General features: G+C 42.7%; 1 protein-coding gene across 23 annotated transcripts in view; it reads right to left on the bottom strand.

Moving 5' to 3' along the window:
- The window catches only part of ptprsa (protein tyrosine phosphatase receptor type Sa), a 421,887-nt gene that overhangs the window by 305,366 nt on the left and 94,449 nt on the right, over positions 1 to 22,072 (bottom strand). The window contains exon 1 of one of the 23 annotated variants that reach the window (XM_045697363.1): positions 6,799 to 7,044. The exons of the other annotated variants lie outside the window; for them this stretch is intronic. The gene's annotated coding sequence lies outside the window, so the exon portion shown is untranslated. Of the gene's footprint in view, positions 1 to 6,798; positions 7,045 to 22,072 lie in introns of those variants that run through there. 23 annotated transcript variants of the gene reach the window in all.

Raw genomic sequence — 22,072 nt, 5'->3', positions numbered from 1 at the left:
TTTCATCTTTAGCTCACAATCTGTGGATACTACACGATTAGAAAGGTTAAAAAATGATGTAAAACATCACAGCACAATTGAAAAAATATATTGGACATGGAAACCAAACGAGGTCTATGGTGATAGGTGGGATGGGCTGAGAGTGACTGAGGGGCGGAATTAAAGAGCTGATGTTTGGTAATGTATTATTGTTATGTGACTGCTTTATAGAAAAGTACCATGTATGTAAAATGTATGTACATGTAGCAAAAAAGCTGTAAAAAAAAAAACTAAGATATTTGTCCTCAGAAGAAGGGGTTAATACATAATAAAAAATAAAAAATAACTTCAAAAAGTATGCCTAGGCTATGCTACAACAAGCAACTGCTGTAGCATTCAAATTACCCACTAGGGCTAGACTTAGACTCAATAACTAGAAACGCCAGAAAGTTGTTCACTCTCACGTATTCCTTGACTTACGCGGCATGTCTACGGTCACAATAATCCAGCTCTGAATCACAGAGATATGTAATCCCAAAATGGCCCTGTTTCTTCTCAACCCTGGTCAGAAACCATGACATTGGATGATGGAAACAATCAACACAGCCACTTGAAGGCGCCGTGGAGGGGTGAAAAGGGGGTGGGGATGTTTCACTAATGGAATGCCGAAAGGAACGTTTGTGGAATGCAGTGGAGCACCACAAGACTTTGAGAAGCTGCCACTCAAAGCCAACTGAAAGGGTGAGGCTATTGACCGGATACACTAACAGTCTTACAAGGTTAGCTCCTTAATATTGCTAGCGTGCCGTCGCCTTTACACCTTACTGGCTTAATCACTGCCTGGCCACAGAAGACTGTTTGTGTCAACTTCTTATAAATGGGACCGTCTTCCAAAAGACACGTAAAACCTATATACCGACGTTACCAAAGTGATTCAAATCCTTTTCCCCCGAAGGACCTGGCGTCTTTGACAGCTGACAGCAGAGTTTCCCTGTTTCATCAGAACATTGGTCTTCCGTGAAATGTGAGTTGACGTATGAAGGACAAAACTGACAGTTGCTGCCCGTACCGTGTCACGGGATGTCTAGTTCCCAATTGATAAGGAGGACAGGGATGAGTAAACTCCGTTGCCCAAAATGCTTCACTTCCCTGTGAATGCTGGGAGTGATTTGACAGTGAGAGATGGGGGCTTTGTGGAAGCCAGTGCATCATGTCAGTAAAGTGCCTGGCTGACACTATTGCTGGCAGGGAAGTCAGGCTAATGTCAGGAAGCATCATCCAACTTCTCCAAGTTTAGGGTTTCTCAGGGTGATGAGTGGATGGTTCTGCTTCAGACAAAAGAGAGAGAGGATGGTGGGGTTAACCTGGTAGGCTACCACCAACTATGTTACTGCAACAACCAGCGTATCTTACGCATCAAACATATCACAATAAGCACCTGTGTCTATATCCTATATATTGGAAAATAGAGACACGAATGTGAAAAATATAACAACATTGAAAAATTATAAAGGTTCTGGCAAGCACAGCCTTTCATCACTGTCTATAATTATCACAAAACATCAATGGATGTTGTTATTCATTTGTATGCAGTAAAAAATACTCGGGGGGATTCCCCCCTGACCTCCCAAGCACATAATACCTCCCATTGAGAATACAATGTGGAGCACCTGTCATTCTTAACAGAATGCTCACAGTAACTCCCATCGATGGCCTCAACCTCAGCACTGGTCACGTCAAGGCATAAGAAGACAGCAGGCGCAATCGGGGGTGAAATAAGTAGCATAGGAGAGAAACACACACACACACACACACACACACACACACACACACACAGCAGAGAGTTGGAATGCATTTAGGTCTGAGAGGAGTGAAATAGACTTTGTAATTGAACTGTGCAATGGACGAGATTACAGGCTCTCTTTTTAGATCGCATTGTTTCCTTCCTCAATAGCTGTGGCTAAGAGGAGGGAATAATTCCTTCCTTCTCCTGTGTGGGGAATCCTCTGTTGTCCTTCCAATGCCCCTGTGCAGTAAACTCGCTACTAATCTGGGAGCCGTATGCACCGTGCCCACCGGCAAAGCAATGCTTCATTAAAATGTGATTGGACCACATCAAAGATGAGGTCAACCCCTACAGTCTGTCTAGCTCTCCTCTCTCTCTCTCTCTCTCTCTCTCTCTCTCTTCCCTCTCTCTTTCTATCTTTTGTTTCCACCTATTCTCTCTCTTCTTCAATCACTCGACTGGTCTCTCTCTTTCTAATCTCTCTGTTTCCTTCCTCCTCCATCGCATCTCTCCACTTCTCCGCCATCGCCCTCTCTCCACTCCCTCTCTCCATCCCCCTCCTCTATCTCCCTCCTCCATCTCCCTCCATCCCCCTCCTCCATCTCCCTCCTCTATCTCCCTCCATCTCCTTCTCTCCATCTCCCTCCTCCATCCCCCTCCTCCATCTCCCTCTCTCCATCCCCCTCCTCCATCTCCCTCCTCCATCCCCCTCTTCCATCTCCCACCTCCATCCCCCTCCTCCAACACAGCCCAGTGTGCAGTGCCCACGCGGCCCAGGCAGAGCAGATCAAGTGCATGCAATCGTTCCAGCTATAACGACCTGCGCCAACCAAGATCAAGCGAGATCATACTCTCTGAGTAAAAATATCTCAAGGTTTTAGCCTCGATTCAAAAACAATAGAAGAACAAACTGGTTTTAACAAAGGTTTGTGGTTTATCTGATGAGCTTGGCAAATCATCATTCAGGATGTCTTGATGTACACATGTAAGATACATATGACTCACTGTGTATAAGATAGTCTTGGAATATTACAAAGAAATCCCAAATGAAAGGTCCAGTGCTATGAATAGTTTTTTTTAATCTGTTGTGGGCATATTAATGAATACTATTGGTCTAATTCCAGCTCCTATCATCAATAAGTCAGGGTGACATTACTGGGGGCCACTATCTCCTTCTGTGTAGGCCACCAGTGCCGATAGCCTTGTCACACGCTACAAAGTGGAGGGGGTTGATGGATAGCTAGCCCAAATACTGGCTCAACTCTCTGACCCCTAGAGATGAATAGGACACAATTCTCCATTATTCACAGCTCCACTACTCTGTGGGGTAGAGGAGAGCAGAAAGGAGGGTGGGGGGGGGGCAGTGTTATTGGGATGAAAGGACACACTGTTCAGATTTCATGCCAGCCTACCCATATCTATGCAAGCTCACACACATCACATCAGGGCATCTTTAAAACTAGACAAGACTAGACACTTGGTACATCAACAGGGTAATCTCACACTACTACATGCACGTCAGGAGTAAACAAGGGTATTCAAAAACGAAAGATTTTACTAAGAGTTTTTCACACACACACACACACACACACACACACACACACACTTCACCTTGAGTTATAACCTTCCTCCCCACAGGGGTCAAATCCACTAAACTATGACTCTACACACTGCACCTCCAGAATTCCAGCTTGTTAGTGAAGCCAGCCCTAGACAAGCTTTTACATTTTTTACATTTACATTTTAGTCATTTAGCAGACGCTCTTATCCAGAGCGACTTACAGTAGTGAATGCATACATTTCATACATTTTTTTGCTGGCCCCCCGTGGGAATCGAACCCACAACCCTGGCGTTGCAAACACCATGCTCTACCAACTGAGCTACAGGGAAGGCTTTTACAAAGCAACTGTTCACTCCTGCACATATAAGAGTACACTAAGCACACACATATATTCAGTTTCTCGTCCAGATAATGTATTTATTTGTATTTATTTATTTTACCTTAACTAGGCAAGTCAGTTAATTAAGAACAAATTCTTATTTACAATGACAGCCTAGGAACAGTGGGTTAACTACCTTGTTCAGGGGCAGAACGACAGATTTGTACCTTGTCAGCTCGGGGATTCAATCTTGCAACTTTTCGGTTACTAGTCCAACGCTCTAACCACTAGGCTACCTGCCGCCCCGATAATAATAATGCAAGTATCACAATTGTTGTAGTACTCGAGACCGGGTTTCGAGACCACACATTGAGTGTCTCGGTCTTGTCTCGGTGTCAGATACATTTGTACTTGGTCTTGGATAGTGAGAACTCGTAATTTCTTCCAGAGAACAATCGTAATTATTAGCTTCCATTCACTCAGTGCAAAAAAGCTCTTCGCCAGGCCAAATATATACTGTACATTTCTTTCTTGAAATAATATCTTATCGCCTACTGAAACTTTACTCATAACATTACTGTCCTGTACTTTCATTGAAAAATATATTCAAACTTTGTCCCAATTTCCTTGACCTGCTGGTAGGGAAGAGTGGGGAAAATTGTTGGAAAGTTGTACGCTCACTATTAGTAAAGATGAGTCTGAGACGGGGAAATTATAACAGTCTTTATATCTATTATAGAATGTCTGTGCAGTGGTGAACCTATAGGTCTTCAGTGTGTGACAGGTTAGTACAGTGGTGAACCTATAGACCTTCAGTGTGACAGGTTAGTACAGTGGTGAACCTATAGGCCTTCAGTGTGTGACAGGTTAGTACAGTGGTGAACCTATAGACCTTCAGTGTGACAGGTTAGTACAGTGGTGAACCTATAGGCCTTCAGTGTGTGACAGGTTAGTACAGTGGTGAACCTATAGGTGTGACAGGTTAGTACAGTGGTGAACCTATAGACCTTCAGTGTGTGACAGGTTAGTACAGTGGTGAACCTATAGGTCTTCAGTGTGTGACAGGTTAGTACAGTGGTGAACCTATAGAGCTTCAGTGTGTGACAGGTTAGTACAGTGGTGAACCTATAGGTCTTCAGTGTGTGACAGGTTAGTACAGTGGTGAACCTATAGGTCTTCAGTGTGTGACAGGTTAGTACAGTGGTGAACCTATAGGTGTGACAGGTTAGTACAGTGGTGAACCTATAGGTCTTCAGTGTGTGACAGGTTAGTACAGTGGTGAACCTATAGAGCTTCAGTGTGTGACAGGTTAGTACAGTGGTGAACCTATAGACCGCCAGTGTGTGACAGGTTAGTACAGTGGTGAACCTATTGGACCAGGCCTTCAGTGTGTGACAGGTTCGTGATGCTGAAAGGACAGCAACTGTCATACCAGCGCACTCATGTAGGAGAGTGCACTTTTGTAAAACACAAAGGGCCAGTGGCGTAGTGGAGGGTATGCGCACCTATACCCACTTTATTTTCTGCGTGCATTGCATATACTCATTTCTTAATCCCTACTGATGCGTATCAATGTAGTGTAGTGGAGGTATACGACTTATCAATTATATAGTACAATAGAGAAATCATGCACAAAGTAGCCTATACAACCGCAACCGCACTTGAAATATGTTCACATGCGCGCTGCCACACACAGCCTAGTTTCAACAGAATATCATCTGCAGGCAGCAAGAGTGTTCAGCTCTCAACTGGTTCTGGCATGGAGCAGCTCACAGAAGAATGACATCGGTAGCTGGGAAGGTAGGAAAGACGTTTCAACTTATGAGATCTACCAGTAAATGCTAACTAAGGCCACAATGGGTATGCAAACCAGGTGTTGAACAAGTTTGGTCCTTAGTCTTGGTTAGTAGGCTATTTGCGATGTGCGGGTCAAAAAAATTGTCAAAAAACCCTCCCAATTAAATGTTGATTGCAATGTGACCTACCTGACAGAATGATATAATGCTGATTCGTATCAATGGGGAAGGCGTTTGTTTTGCTCAAGTTAACTAAAAGGTCAACTACACCTTCCAAAAATATTTTTATTTTTCCCAGACCTCAAAAATGATTTCCTGATGTGGTTTAAGCATTCTTGTGGACTTACAACAATAACATGTTTTATTTAAGTGTGATTTTGAGAGTGAAAATCTGAAAGATTTTGAGGAAAACACAGGATTTGTCACACAGGACCCACTTTTCCATGGACCACTACACCACTGCATAGGACCGATAGAACGACAGCAGTCCATTCACTCTGACATAACAAGCCAGTAGGTCCCAATCATAAGAATATAAAAAACCCAACCATTAGGCTAAGCATGTCCCAATCGAAGTAACCACTGATCTAATGTTTAAAGGAAACAATGTTTCACACACAGGTTATTTTCAAAGAGATGGCTAACAACAGCATTCAAGCTGCAATGAAAAACATTGTTCCACACAACAGATGATGATCATTTGAAACTTGAAAAGGGAGAAGCTAAAAAAGAAGCTAACAAATTAGCAACAACATCCTCTTCCATGACACCTGCTGCAGACGCCGCAAACTAGCCTACAACAAAAGCTAGCTATCTATGCCGTGGGAAAACTACTGCTCGCTACGGCAACAGTGACCTGTTGGCCTTCGATCTGTCGGCCATTAAAGGTCAATGTGATTGGTTGATTCCACTGTCACCCCAAATATTTGCCCTAATACAGTTGAATGCCTTCTATCAAGGTTCTGATGGCCTAGCCAATGGCTGACCTAGCTCGCTACATTTATCTCCCCAGAGAGCACCAAAGAAAAATCCTCATTCAAACTTTTTTCTCTTCAGCGTTAACTTTTTACTTTCCAACAAAAACTGAAGAGATTAAATCAGAACATCGTTAACAAGAATAATATAATTACTATTATTTTTATTATTTTATAAATCTTTAGCCTTTCTCTGTAAGCATAGAAGGCCCTCATTGTTCCCCACTATGTTTGGGTTAGTAATATTTTGTAGAGTGGCTCTATTTGCCCTCAGCATGTATTTTTTCACCCTTCTGAATCTCTAAAGAATCCTGGATATTTTTTACTCTTATTATGGTGACGATTAGACAAAATTACAGTCATGGTCTTCAATTAGACTCACATTTTTCTGGTCTCTGTCTTGACTCAGTCTCCGAACTCTCGTCCCCCTCCGGTCTTGACTCGGACTCGATTTGCTCCGGTCTTGACTCGGACTCGATTTGTTCCGGTCTTGACTTGGACTCAATTTGCTCCGGTCTTGACTCGGACTCAATTTGCTCTGGTCTTGACTCGGACTCGATTTGCTCCGGTCTTGACTTGGACTCGATTTGCTCCGGTCTTTGTCTTAAACCGGTCTCGCTTTAGGTGTTCTAGAACACAACACTGAGTATCACACACACACACATGTACACACACACACACACACACACACACACACACACACACACACACACACACACACACACACACACACACACACACACACACACACACACACACACACACACACAGAGAAACACACACGTAAACACACTTCACCTTGAGTTATAACCTTCCTCCCAACAGAGCTGTAGTATATCACTAAGTGGTTATGTGTTGCAGATTGTGGACGTTGGAGAAATATTAAATCAAAAGGGTTTGCATGAAATTCCCTCTGATGTTAGTGATGCCCATGAAGTGGAGAAAAAAAATGACTTCAAATGAGGCTGTAGATTTCCTCAAGGTTCCTTCTAGCTCTCTACCTGTTTTAATGTAATACAGCTACATTCTCCCAACCCTGCCAGACATACAGTACCTACAGTCTGTTCCCATTGTACTTCATTGTAATCAGAGGGCTAATATACACTACCGTTCAAAAGTTTGGGGTCACTTAGAAATGTCCTTGTTTTTGAAAGAAAAGCACATTTTTTGGCCATTAAAATAACATCAAATTGATCAGAAATACAGTGTAGACATTGTTAATGTTGTAAATGACTATTGTAGCTGGAAACGCCTGATTATTAATGGAATATCTACATTGGTGTACAGAGGCCCATTATCAGCAACCATCACTCCTGTGTTCCAATGGCACGTTGTGTTAGCTAATCCAAGTTGATCATTTTAAAAGGCTAACTGTTCATTAGAAAACCCTTTTACAGTGATGTTAGCACAGCTGAAAACTGCTGTCCTGATTAAAGAAGCAATAAAACTGGCCTTCTTTAGACTAGTTGAGTATCTGGAGCATCAGCATTTGTGGGTTCGATTACAGGCTCAAAATGGCCAGAAACAAAGGACTTTCTTCTGAAACTCGTCAGTCTATTCTTGTTCTGAGAAATGAAGGCTATTCCATGTGAGAAAGTGCCAAGAAACTGAAGATCTCGTACAACGCTGTGTACTACTCCCTTCACAGAACAGCGCAAACTGGCTCTAACCAGAATAGAAAGAGGAGTGGGAGGCCCCGGTACACAACTGAGCAAGAGGACAAGTACATTAGAGTGTCTAGTTTGAGAAACAGATGCCTCACAAGTGCTCAACTGGCAGCTTCATTAAATACTATCCGCAAAACACCAGTCTCAATGTCAACAGTGAAGAGGTGACTCCATGATGCTGGCCTTCTAGGCAGAGTTGCAAAGAAAAAAACATATCTCAGACTGACCAATAAAAAGAAAAGATGGGCAAAAGAACACAGACACTGGACAGAGGAAGATTGGAAAAAAGTGTTATGGACAGACAAATCTAAGTTTGAGGTGTTCGGATCACAAAGAAGAACATTCATGAGACACAGAAAAATGAAAAGAGGCTGGAGGAGTGCTTGACGCCATCTGTCAAGCATGGTGGAGGCAATGTGATGGTCTGGGGGTGCTTTGGTGGTGGTAAAGTGTGAGATTTGTACAGGGTAAAAGGGATCTTGAAGAAGGAAGGCTATCACTCCATTTTGCAACGCCATGCCATACCCTGTGGACAGCGCTTAATTGGAGCCAATTTCCTCCTACAACAGGACAATGACCCAAAGCACAGCTCCAAACTATGCAAGAACTATTTAGGGAAGAAGCAGTCAGCTGGTAGTCTGTCTATAATGAAGTGGTCAGCACAGTCACCGGATCTCAACCCTATTGAGCTGTTGTGGGAGCAGCTTGACTGTATGGTACGTAAGAAGTGCCCATCAAGCCAATACTACTTGTGGGAGGTGCTTCAGGAAACATGGGGTGAAATCTCTTCAGATTACCTCAACAAATTGACAACTAGAATGCCAAAGGTCTGCAAGGCTGTAATTTCTGCAAATGGAGGATTCTTTAACGAAACAAAAGTTTGAAGGACACAATTATTATTTCAATTAAAAATCATTATTTCTAACCTTGTCAATGTCTTGACTATGTTTTCATGGAAAACATGGACATTTCTAAGTGAACCCAAACTTTTGAATGGTAGTGTATATACTATGCATGCCAGTCTGTCTTGGCTAAGAGTTGAAGAGAGACTGACTGCATCACTTCTTCTTTTTTATAATAAATGATGTGTTGAAAATTCCAAATTGTTTGCATAGTCAACTTACACACAGCTCTGACACACCCACTTACCCCACCAGACATGCCACCAGGGGTCTTTTCAAAGTCCTTAAATCCAGAACCAATTCAAGAAAGTGTACGATATTATATAGAGCCATCTGATTTTGTTCAACTGAACAGCAAACCTGGTTTAAAGAAACTGGTAAAGCAACACCTCACAGACCAACGCCTCTCCCCTATTTGACCTAGATATTGTTTGTATGTATTGACATGTAGGCTATGTGTGCCATTTGAAATGCATGTAGTTCTGTCCTTGAGCTGTTCTTGTCTATTAATGTTCTGTATTATGTAATGTTTCATTTTTTTGCATGGGCCCCAGGAAGAGTAAAATCAATTTAGGAAATTGTTAGGTTACACTGTCACAGCAAATCTAACTATATTTTGCGGGGTGTGTGTGTAAAGAGAGGTTTTTAGCTCGATTTAGGAAATTAGATGAATAAATACAGATGTGACAGCTACAATGACCTAATGCTACCAATTATGGATAAGTGCAAACCGTATCGAAGGTCCCTGATTCATCTGAAATATTTGTAATGAGAGTTTAAATAGGTCAAAATAATCTCATAATCTCTTGGACTGTAGCTAAAACCAAACCTGTCCAAAACTGTTCGACCTTTTCCCTGAACTCTAATTTTTGCCAAAAATTCCAATGTCAGAGAATAGATAAATCTCTATAATTTTCCCCCTCAACTGAATTCCAAAATGGCCGCACTACCTCAGATCTCTCCTCTGTTCTATTTAAGATTCAGATAGCATTAGTCATGAGCAAAGGTAAAGGCCAGTGATAGATCACTTTTATAGCTGTCTTCTTTCTCCGCCTGCACAATACCAGGCACTCCTCTGCGGCAAATGTGTTGCCATACACAGACACGCACACACGCACGCACACACACACACACACACACACACACACACACACACACACACACACACACACACACACACACACACACACACACACACACACACACACACACACACACACACACACAGTAGCAGTGTTATTGGGATGAAAGGACACACTGTCCAAATTTCATGCCAGCCTACCCATAACTATGCAAGCTCACACACATCACATCAGGGCATCTTTAAAACTAGACAAGACTAGAAACTTGGTACATCAACAGGCTAATCTCACACTACTACATGCACGTCAGGAGTAAACAAGGGGTATTCAAAAATGAAAGATTTTACTAAGAGTTTTTCTTAGTAAATTCTTAATTCTGTTGACACTGAAGTCATTAGGGCTTTGGAAGTTAATTAAAATATATTTATTCTTATACATATGGCCTGAGAATGTGGCTTTGATGATGGCAGATCTGGTGCGGCCACAGGGCTTGTGTTCAGCTCTCTCCATTGCCATGCAGTCTAGTCATAAGAGCCAATGGGCACAAACCACAACAGAGGCCCTACACACCAACCACCCTCAAATCCTCACTTTACTCATAAACCACAGGGGTCAAATCCACTAAACTATGACTCCACACACTGCACCTCCCGAATTCCAGCTAGCTAGTGAATCCAGCCCTAGACAAGCTTTTACAAAGCAACTGTTCACTCCTGCACATATAAGATTACACTAAGCACACACACATATCTTCAGTTATGTTTCTCGTCCAGATAATGACACACACACACACACACACACACACACACACACACACACACACACACACACACACACACACACACACACACACACACACACACACACACACACACACACACTTCACCTGGAGTTATAACCTTCCTCCCAACAGAGCTGTAGTATATCACTGAGTGGTTATGTGTTGCAGATTGTGGACATTGCAGAAATATTAAATCAAAAGGGTTTGCATGAAATTCCCTCTGATGTTAGTGACGCCCATGAAGTGGAGAAAATAGCTTGATTTAGGAGATTTGATGAATAAATACAGATGTCACAGCTACAAATGACCTATTGCTACCAATTATGGATAAGTGCAAACCGTACTGAAGGTCCCTGAATCAGCTGAAATATTTGTAATGAGAGCTTAAATAGGTCAAAATAATCTCAACCTCTGGGACTGTAGCTAAAACCAAACCAGTCCAAAACTGTTTGACCTTTTCCCTCAACTCTAATTTTGGCAAAAAAATCCAATGTCAGAAGATAGATACATTTAATAAATTTCCTCCCTTAACTGAATTTGAAAATGGCCGCAAATACCTCACATCTGTCCTCTTTTCTCTTTATAGAGCAACTGCTTTTAACCTTGTACTGCAGTGGGATAAATCAGGGTCACACAGAGTGATTCTTGGTAGTCTTAAACAAATCTACTTTGAAACAAAAGTATACACCTCACACACACATGGTTATGGACTTAAAAAAATAAGACACCTGTACCATGTCAGATATAGAGTTGAAATGTATTATATTTTGAGTTTGCATCCCAATATTACACTTTATATACATCACAGAAGACTGAAATATAACAAAACTGTTTAACATAAAAACACTGTATTTGGGGACAAAATGGGGACACAAATGTAATTTCAGAATGGGAAAGGGATATGAGCAAGAAACAGTTATTCTAGTGTCAAAACTGATTACAAACAAACAAGGGGGGAGCAAACATGGGGGGAGCAAACATGGGGGGAGCAAACATGGGGGGAGAAAACATGGGGGAGCAAACATGGGGGGAGCAAACATGGGGGGAACAAACATGGGGGGAGCAAACATGGGGGAGCAAACATGGGGGGAGCAAACATGGGGGAGCAAACATGGGGGGAGAAAACATGGGGGGAACAAACATGGGGGGAACAAACATGGGGGGAGCAAACATGGGGGGAACAAACATGGGGGGAGCAAACATGGGGGGAGTATGCGGTGATTGCTCTCTATTCAATAGCATAGACAGTGAGAAAGATCTGCCCAGCAGCCTGACATTGTTTACATAAGACAATACATCTCACATTTTTTTACTTGAGAAATAATGCACCAAAAATTGTTGCAACTAAACATCCTTGGCAAAAACGTCAACATTTTTCGCAGATTTCTTGAGTTGTCTTAGATTCATTCTGGGGATTTTGAGGTGTGAAATAGGCTTCCTACAGTGTCTCATGAAAGACAAACATCATTAACCAAACACGGAATCAGTCAGGAAACACACCTCCAAGACAGAAAAACACATGCCAATCGAAATGTTCAGTGGCTCTTTAAGATTCAGATAGCATTAGTGATGAGCAAAGGTAAAGGCCAACAATCGATCACTTTTATAGCTGTCTTCTCTCTACGCCTGCACAATACCAGGCGCTCCTCTGCGGCAAACGTGTTTCCATGCCATTCTCTTTAGGGTGCAGGCTCAACAAAACCCTACTGTGATTTACAATGGGGCCCAGATCCACTATTAGTTGCTGGGTAGAAGTGCCTGAGGAATGATTATGCCCAGCACACAGCTAGGGCTGTAGGGTAGGCAGAGACACTGGTTCTGTGTGTGTATGCTAGCTAACAACATGCTAACTTGACAGATATGGTTGTGCAGTTTAAGTGTAGCTAGCGAAAATATAGCTACAGGCAACTGTAGAGTTCTATTATTGCTCAGCCAAGGAAAATACTTATAGAGGTTGGCAGTGGTGGGAAAACAAACACAACAAACACAAGAAAATGAACTAAAGTCTACCACTTAGATGACACTCTGTAGCATGCTAGCTACAACCCACCGCACAGACAGAGAAACAGAGAGATGAATAATCTGTTTGGCACAGGGTCATTTGTATTCAGCCACTCCTCCTCTGTTTGGCTTTGGTTGGTGGAGCTGAAGTCAGCCTGTTGTCTATTTGTCTCTCTTTGCTTTTATGGAACCTATATCTCAAATTAATTTCCCCACATTTATCACAAATTCATTAGCCCACCTTTTATCTCAAAATCATTAGCCCACCTTTATTTCAAATTCATTAACCCACCTTTATCTCAAATTCAATAGCCCACCTTTATCTCAAATTCATTAGCCCACCTTTATCTCAAATTCATTAGCCCACCTTTATCTCAAATTCATTAGCCCACCTTTATCACAAATTCATTAGCCCACCTTTATCTCAATGCTAATGATAGCTAGCCCTGTCTCTCCATCTCCCTTCTGCTTCTCCTCCAGGCTCTCTGTCTGTCATGCCACTCTCTAGCTCTCTTTCTCCATCTTTACCCCCCTCTCCATCCCTCTCTTCACCCCAGGGCAGCTCCCACCGCCTGTTGCTCCCCTCAGACCTGCTTTTGTTCCCCTCCTGTTCCCTCTCTTCTTCTCCACTTCCGCCCCGTCGCGACTAGAGATCGGAGGCTGCACGACAACACGTCATGGGGGGATACTTTTCCCCCCATACCCCACCACCGATGCGAGAGGAAGTGCCAATCCATGTGCTCAGTCAAATAGGGTTCGGTAACAACGGCTGTCCCGCCGAGATGTCCCATCGCTTTCTCTGATGGGGTTGTGTGTGTGTGTGTGTGTGCGTGCATGTAACATCACTTCCATAACTCTTTCTTCCTGCCTCAAACACCAACCCCTCATATCAATACTACATATTTCTTCGTAGCGTATATGACAGAGCCTCTATATCTCCCCATGCAACGCTCGGTGTGAGCGCTCCCTGCCTCACCAACATACACCGCAGGCCCTAATCCACCAATGCCTGCTCCACACTGCCTTTATTTCTTGACGCTATCGCTAATCGGCAAATAGACAGTGCCAGATAACAGCACCATTTATTTCCTTGTAAACAAACCATTCTTGTTCTCCCTTCCCTGTTCCATTCCTATCAGATAAACCAGCAGTTCTTTCTCAGCACACGGCTGCTGAATGAAAAACAGCAAGGTCAGCGTGGAACGCCGTGACAACGCTCAGGTAACGCTTCAGCAACATCGGAAGCCTAAAGATTACAAGGATACGGCGAAGTATCATCAGTAATTTTCTCTAATCTTGACACTGGAAAAGAGAGGGAAAGTGATGGGGAACCAATCAGCTACTCTAGCTGCCAAAAAACCTTTCGGAACAAAATAAGTGTAAAGGTTTAATGTTGGAGACCATCTCCCCTATTGCAAAAAATATAACCTGGCCCCAAAAAGAATGAAAAAAATAATAACCTCCCAAAATGTATTTTAGCATGCATATAATAAATAAATAAGAAGACTATATAGCTACCCCTCCCTCTGGTCAAAGTACTGTATCTCTCGTTGTCGTTCTCTCGAGGCTCTATTTGTTTCTAATCAGTGACACACAAGAGATCATGTATTTTCCCCACCATTCTTCCCTTCCCAATTACGTTTAGCTACCACTGCAGAGATTTGCTAGTGTTAAAACTTCAGGAGTGAGGAAAGAATGGGAGAAGAGACAAAAGAGACTAAAGTTTGGCGTGTATGAAGGGCTTTGGTGTCACTGTGCATCAGGGGGAAATGTTCCTTCCTTCCTCAGTCAGTCAGTCAGTCAGTCAGTCAGTTAGCGTGTGTGGCAGTACTATAAAAGACTTCTTCACCTTTGCCGTCATCCCACCTGCCATGGTAAAAGTTGCGTCCAAACAGCCAAGAATTTACCACAACAAATGTCTGGGAAAAACAAAAGATTATCTAAAAAAAACTAAATGGTGGTTCATCCTCCCAGTCTCTTACTTGTCTACTAGAATACAGCGGGGGTGCGGGGTGTTTACATAGAAATGTCTTCTTCACCTCCGAAAGGTGTACTTGCTTCCAAGAGATAAGCTCGTGATTCACGGCAAAGGCGGGGGGGGAAAAAAATGCATCTCAACTCGCTCCCTCTCTCTCTTTTATACACACCATGGTGCAGAGTAATTTTTGTATCCAGACTGGAGTATATGCCCTTTTGAAATCCAGGCACACGAAAAACAGCATCTGCATACAAATCGAATTAAGCTTGATATGATAGCAGAAATCTGCATGCCTTTCTCCCATTTACACATGTTACCACATACGGGGCTCCCAGACCGCTATGCTATTCGTCATAACCAGGACGAATAGCCCCCATATCCCCAATGCACAAAGATGAACAAACTTGACAGAAAGGTACTTACTCCTGTTTAACCCTAGCCAGACTTGAGTGATGGATGTAGCAGCCGGGTCGGTTGTCCTCCCCCCTCTCTCTTTCTCTCCCTCTCTCCCCAGCCTCCCAGAGGCCCATGTTTTCATGCTTGAACTACAAACAATTACTGACGTCCATCAATTATCTGCCAACTCCCATTGGTCGTTCCACCCTTTTCTCTGTGACAACACCCCCTTCACCTCCCCCCTCCCCACTTTCTCCCCCAATCCCCAACCAGCTGAGAGTCCCCCCATTTCTATCCCCGTTCCCTGCTTCCCCTACCAGATGTCCGTCGGTTTGGGTGAGACTGACAACAAAAGAAGGGCTTCTGAATGCTCCCGGGCCTAGCCATCTTGTCCTGAGCTTTCTGTTCGGACACAAAAGCCAGAGGATTAACAGCTTTTAGCACATGAAAACCACTATCTCCCTCTTTTGCTCTTTTTCTCCCCCTTTCTCTGTATTCCTCTCCCCTAGCACTTCTCCCCTCCAGGCCTTTTCAGCTCCTATAGACTCAACGCTCAAACGTCCCCCTGAACACGCATCCTATAGACTCAACGCTCAAACGTCACCCCCCCAACGCTCAAACGTCCCCCCACCCGGGAATGAGCAGGCGTTCTTACTACCTAACCAACTACCTAACCATCTACTACAGTTATCATCCTATGTGTATGTATAACAGTGTCCCCACTCCCAAGCCTGAAGCCCTATTGGCATCACTCTCTTTGGGAGAATGACGCAGGGCATGTAAACACATCAACATTACCACTTTCTATAGCACTGAAATGCTAAAGCTGAGGGGGAAAAATCCTTATTTATAAGGTCACATTTTGGCCTTCTAGTGAACCTCATACATTGCTAATGGAAATGTTAAACAAAAGGTCTAATTCAAGTGAGACATTGTGTCGTAGCCCTTTTCTGTGGTCAAATTAACTAGTGGCCTTCATGGGTGGAAAGTTATTCATATTTTTTCATAATTTCTAAATTAATTAACATTGTGTTTCTTTGTCAAACAGTTTTGTTATATTTCAGTCTTCTGTGATGTATATAAAATGTAATATTGGGATGCAAATTCAAAAAGATATCTGACATGGTACAGGTGTCTGAGTTTTTTTAAAAGCCCATAACCATGTGTGTGAGGTATATACTTCTGTGAGCTCCGTGTGCAGTTTCTGTAGAGATAAACCAGATCAAGCCTGAACTGTGCAATGTAGTAGGGAATTTAAGTTTCCAACAGGCCAATATTCTACATAGTTTAGCGCATAAAACGTGGGAATTAACTACAATGACCATAATCCATTGCTCGCCCGCTTAAACTTGTGCGGAGCAAGACATGGAGACGAGAAAACTGGTGATCGACAGGGATAGAAAGCAGTTGCTTCGCGAGCCTGAAAATACATGACCAAAGTGATTGATAGTTGGTATTCAGGAGCCATAAAAGCATACCTTATTTACTACTAAAATTGTGATTCTGATAGAAGGCATAGCTTTAGAGAGATGAGATGATGACTTGGAATGAAATAATAAAGTCACCAAGTAAAACAAATACAATATACACAACAACTGAAATATTTGATTAAAGTAAAGTAATGTGAACAAATTATGGTTAATAAGTGATAATGGGCAGTCACTAGCATCATGGGACTTGTATTGTTTTATTCTGTGTTGTTACAGCATTCAACCCACATAATGCATAGTGCAATTCATGTTCGTTTTTTTTATAATTGTAGCCGAAAACCGTGATTATTTGTTTTATAATCAAACTGAAACCGAAGTGACATCAAAAAACGCTAATTGTTCAGCACTACTAACAGTATATGTATGTTTCCTGTTAGTGACTGAGGAGAAAGAACTGTCCTAGCATAATTGATTTTGAAAACCAGAAAACAAAACAATGTATACAAAGTACGTCTTCTCTTGTTCTTATACGCGTCCTTTGCTGTTTCAGAAAATCATCTCCAATTTCCTAAAATTCTTTTACATCAACATGTTGGGGCGATCAACAGCATTGATTGAGAATGAACTGTAAGACCTCCTCCACTACAGCACTCCACCAGGACACAACTCAAACTGACTTCACAAATCCCCCCCTGCCAATGGCTCAATGTGACACATCAGCCATCTGGTTTGGGCCCTAACTGGAGAATAAATGGGCCAATCCCAACCTGCCATCATGACCCATTGGAGTGTATGAATAGGGTGTCAGCGGCTCTCCAGAACCTAGGGGTCATAACTCTGGTTGGAGTTCCTGAGAGAACCTGGTTTGTGATGATGCCCCAAGGGGGAGGCGCCATCAATCTGGGGACGCCAGCTGGTAATCACACTGAACAAGCTAGATAGCAGTCCAGTGGTGGAATCAGAGGGGACATGAGAGAGAGAAAAAGCCAAACTGCCTGGTTTAATCCAGACAGGGTGTTAATTACAACCTCTCCATGAAACACCAGTTCACATTAACTCCATAACCATAAAGACCATAAGGGGGGGGGGGGGGGTGTTCCCTTGCCCCTTCCACAAAGTGAATTAAGCATTACTATACACGCTTAGAAAAAAAGGTTCCAAAGGGTTCTTCGACTGTCCCTGAACCCTTTTTGATTCCAGTGCGAACCCTTTTTGGTTCCAGATAGGAACGAGGGTTCCATGTAGAACCCTCTGCTTAAAGGGTTCTACATGGAACTCAGAAGGGTTCTACCTGAAACCAAAAAAGTATTATTCAAAGGGTTCTCCTATGGGGAAAGCCAAAGAACCCTTTTAGGTTGTAGATAGCTTCTTTTTTTCTAAGTGTATCAACACATCATCATCAACAGGAGCAAACCATTGGTGTTAACCCCGGTATCTGGGGACAAGAGATGCCAAGGCCCGGGGAGTGTCCCTTTAGAGCTATCAGATAGACAATCAGGGGCGCAACATTCACTGGGGATGGGGACCCCACATTCTCAAATTGAATTTTTGTCCCCCCCAGTTTTATCATTGGAATGTGATACAAAACCAGGCAACGGTGTGCTTTAGGACCATGCAGACGCCTCCGAGCAGTCAGGTAGGCTGTTTGGAGTGTTTATCCGACTGGATAAAACATATATACATATATATATTATATATATATATATATATATATATATATATGTCCCCCCACTTCTAAAACCAAAAGTTGTGCCTATGGTGTAAACCCGGTATCTGGGGGCAATGGCTGCCAAGGCCCTGGTAGTCCACGAAGTCCCTTTAGAGCCATCAGATAGACAAGAGGAAGTTGTGGGGTACAAAGCAGGGACAGAGCTTTAGCTTTATCTGTCTGTTGGCAGGTTTAGGAAAAGCCGACAGAGATAGAAAGGAGACTCCCGGGCTAGCTCAGGCGTGCAGCCAACTGTGAGATGGACTTTAACCTTGAGTGAGATGGATCAATCATGTTGAGTTCCATTACTGCCTGTCTTATCTGGTCCTGTGCTCCGACCCCGCGGAACCCCTAAATCTGGTCCCGGGCTCCGACCCCATGGCACCCCTAAAGCGAGCGTTGCTTGTTCTGGGCCAACCTTTGTGCTCAGGGGGGACCCATGTATAAATATAATTTGGGGAATCTCAGAGGCTGTTTTTCACTTCTAACAGAGGCCTGTTGCTACGGCCAATCTACTGATTCGGACTCAGAGTCAGGGGAACACGTCTGAGCGAATCAGTCAATAATTCCACAGCACTAATCTCTTATCCCCTGTGGCCCCAGCGCAGGAGAGGAAAGGTGGAAAGATATAAGCAGTAAGTAGTGCCCGGAATATTGTCTGTTTTTTCTACCCACTTTTTGGGCAGTTTGAATAGAGGCTACTGTCTATGATCCAAGATCCTGACGATGGGTTGAGTCACAAACAACTCATACCACTCATCTACAGCAAGTAGATGCAAGTCATGATCAACACTTTCCATTAACCAACCACTTAAAAGGTCTCCTCCCTCAACGACGATACGAGCCACCTCTGCATCTTTCTATCCCTCTCTCTCCTTCTCCCTAATAACACGATGGAGTCCACTGGAGCATCTCTCTATCCCTCTCTCTCCTTCTCCCTAATAACACGATGGAGTCCACTGGAGCATCTCTCTATCCCTCTCTCTCCTTCTCCGTAATAACACGATGGAGTCCTCTGGTGCAGCTGCTATTAATGCTCCATGTTACCATGGTGTCTGAAGCCGATGAGCAGCGCGGCTAATGGGAAAACCCTTGATGTTACCTAAATTGATCTAATTTGGTTCCAAATGCAATCAACATGGCACTACATAGTAAGAAGCACCCAATAGAAAAACACTTAGGCTTAGCACTGCATTAAAAGGTCTATAAAATGATTTATTTTTTAATTGTTTGACGAAGTGGAGCGACATGAAAGTCCTGCAATCTAGGGTAATAAGATCCATTGCCTCGTGTGAGCCTCTAAAACAGGCCTCAAAGTGAGAGGCAGAAAGTCGAACATCTTCAAAGTTAAATGTTTAGTGAAATGACTATTTACTCTGACAGCGGGCCTGAAGACTAGAGTCTGGAATCACCTCCTTTGATCCTTTGCAAACATTTAGAAAAAGCACCATACGAATAAGTGAGGGGGAAAAAGGAAAAAAAATATTAGAAAGTAATAATTGCGAGGAAATGAATTTCAAAACCCTCGGGGGGACACCTACAAAGACATTTGTACAAAAATCAGATACGGGGGAATAATTCTATTCACTTTTTCACTTCCAAGTGAGAAAAAAAAACACTCCCCCAAGGCTTCGGTGGAATCAAAAATTTTCAGATTAAATGTTTACATCAATGAGCAAGTTCTATTCATTTAAACTCCTTATGGGCTTGTCCGTCAAATGCATTGATTTGTTTATCTGAAGGCAGATACAAAGCCTGTGACATCCTCTGGTCTCAGCTAACTGCCTCAGCCTGCCTGGCAGCGTTCCTCTTCCGTTTGTTTTCCTCCGCTTCCTTTTCTAGCATCTGACAGAGATCAGTGGTGATAAATTGTTCAATTAAAGTGACATTAAGGATGCTGGACACAGTTGATATGTGCCTCTTTACATGTGAGGTGTTGTCCAATTACTCTGAAGGACGCCACTTTTCTCTTTTCTGACAATCGACATGTGGATCTCATCATTGCAAATTAGTTTATTTTATTCTAGCCAACACCAAGATGTAATGTTTAACTACAAGAATGATAGCATAACAAACCTCACAATATAAATTGCCTGGGAGAAAACAATAATGGCAAATTGCATGTTTTTTTTGTTGACATTAACATCAGTATATGTATTTTGTGAACCTGTTATCGTTGCATTAGACTAGAACAGGGTTGGACAACTCCAGTCCTCCAGGGCCAGGTTGGTGTTACACTTTTCCTCCATCCCTAGCAAACACAGCTGATTAATCAAATTGCATTTTAACCTGAAGATCATGATTGGGTGATTATTGGAGTCAGGTGTGTTAGCTGGGGAAAAACTGTGACAACAATCAGGCCCTTGAGGACTGGAAATGCCCACCCCTGGACTAGAGGATGGTGGTTACATTTAATAGAAGGCTTCTCCACAGATATAGAACACTGTTTTATATAGTCCAAACACACAGTATTTCACAGCAGACCACTGTTCAATATAGGCTAGGCTATTACTATTTTTAAAGTTAACCTTTATTTAACTAGGCAAGTCAGTTAAGAACAAATTCTTATTTACAGTGACGGCCTACCGGGGAACAGTGGGTTAACTGTCATGTTTAGGGGCAGAATGACAGATTTTTATCTTGTCAGCTCAGGGATTCGATCCAGCAAACTTTCAGTTACTGGCTTAACATTCTAACCACTAGGGTACCTGCCTCCCCTACCTTCCACCTAGATTCTATTTCATTCTATTCCCATGAATATATCACACGGATTTATATATTTCCTTATTTGTGTTTAAATTAACTCTGAGTTTGTTTATCAGGAAAATAATGTTGGGCTCCTGAGTGGCGCAGCTGTCTACGGCACTGCATCTCAGTGCTAGAGGTGTCACTACAGACACTGGTTCGATTCCAGGCTGTATCACAATCAGCCGTGATTGGGAGTCCCATGGGTGGCGCACAATTGGCGCAGCGTCGTCCGGGGTTAGGGTTTGGCCGGGGTAGGCAGTCATACGTTATTGTAAATAACAATTTGTTCTTAACTGACTTTCCTAGTTAAATAAAGGTGCTTAGATGCAAAAAGCAAGTCCAATTGTGATTCAAATTCGATTCATCCTACATAAAACAGGATCATTCAGCACTGCCAGTGGGCACCTTAACCATGTAATAAACATCCCAGCACAGTATGCATCAGCAGAAGTTCACTGCCTCTTCATCAGTTTATTGAACTGATGTTATAGAATGATAAAACAGAATACAGCTCAGCTTCAATGTTTTTCTGAGCTATACTCTAATTTGGAACAGGCCTACATACTGTATGCCTAATGACAATCATAACAATCACCCCAAATCACCCGTCAATAGTAGCTCCTACAATGTAGCTCATCTCAAAAGAAAGACATCGTTAACATAATAACAGACATAATAACAGTCTTGCCAGATTGGTCGTCCTTGGGAACGAAGTGAAATGTGCATATCCCCAGGGCACAAGCCTTCACCAATTGCGCCTCGCAGTATTGAAATGGTTGTTTGCAATACAAACACATAGTAAAAGAGAATGCATTTAACTAGCCTACACAGACAGACTACGCTATAAACCAAAAACAGTCATCATAAAATATTTTATTGTATCAATTATTTCGATACATTTAAAAGGCTTGGCTATATACTGAAACATCGTTGCTTTTTTTGTATCCAATGTGTTGCTGACTG

The sequence above is a fragment of the Salmo salar genome, chromosome ssa16 (genome assembly GCF_905237065.1).
Source record: "Salmo salar chromosome ssa16, Ssal_v3.1, whole genome shotgun sequence".
NCBI lineage: Eukaryota > Metazoa > Chordata > Actinopteri > Salmoniformes > Salmonidae > Salmo > Salmo salar.
The sequence above is the reverse complement of the archived record's forward strand: the minus strand, read 5'-3'. Positions and strand labels throughout refer to the sequence as shown.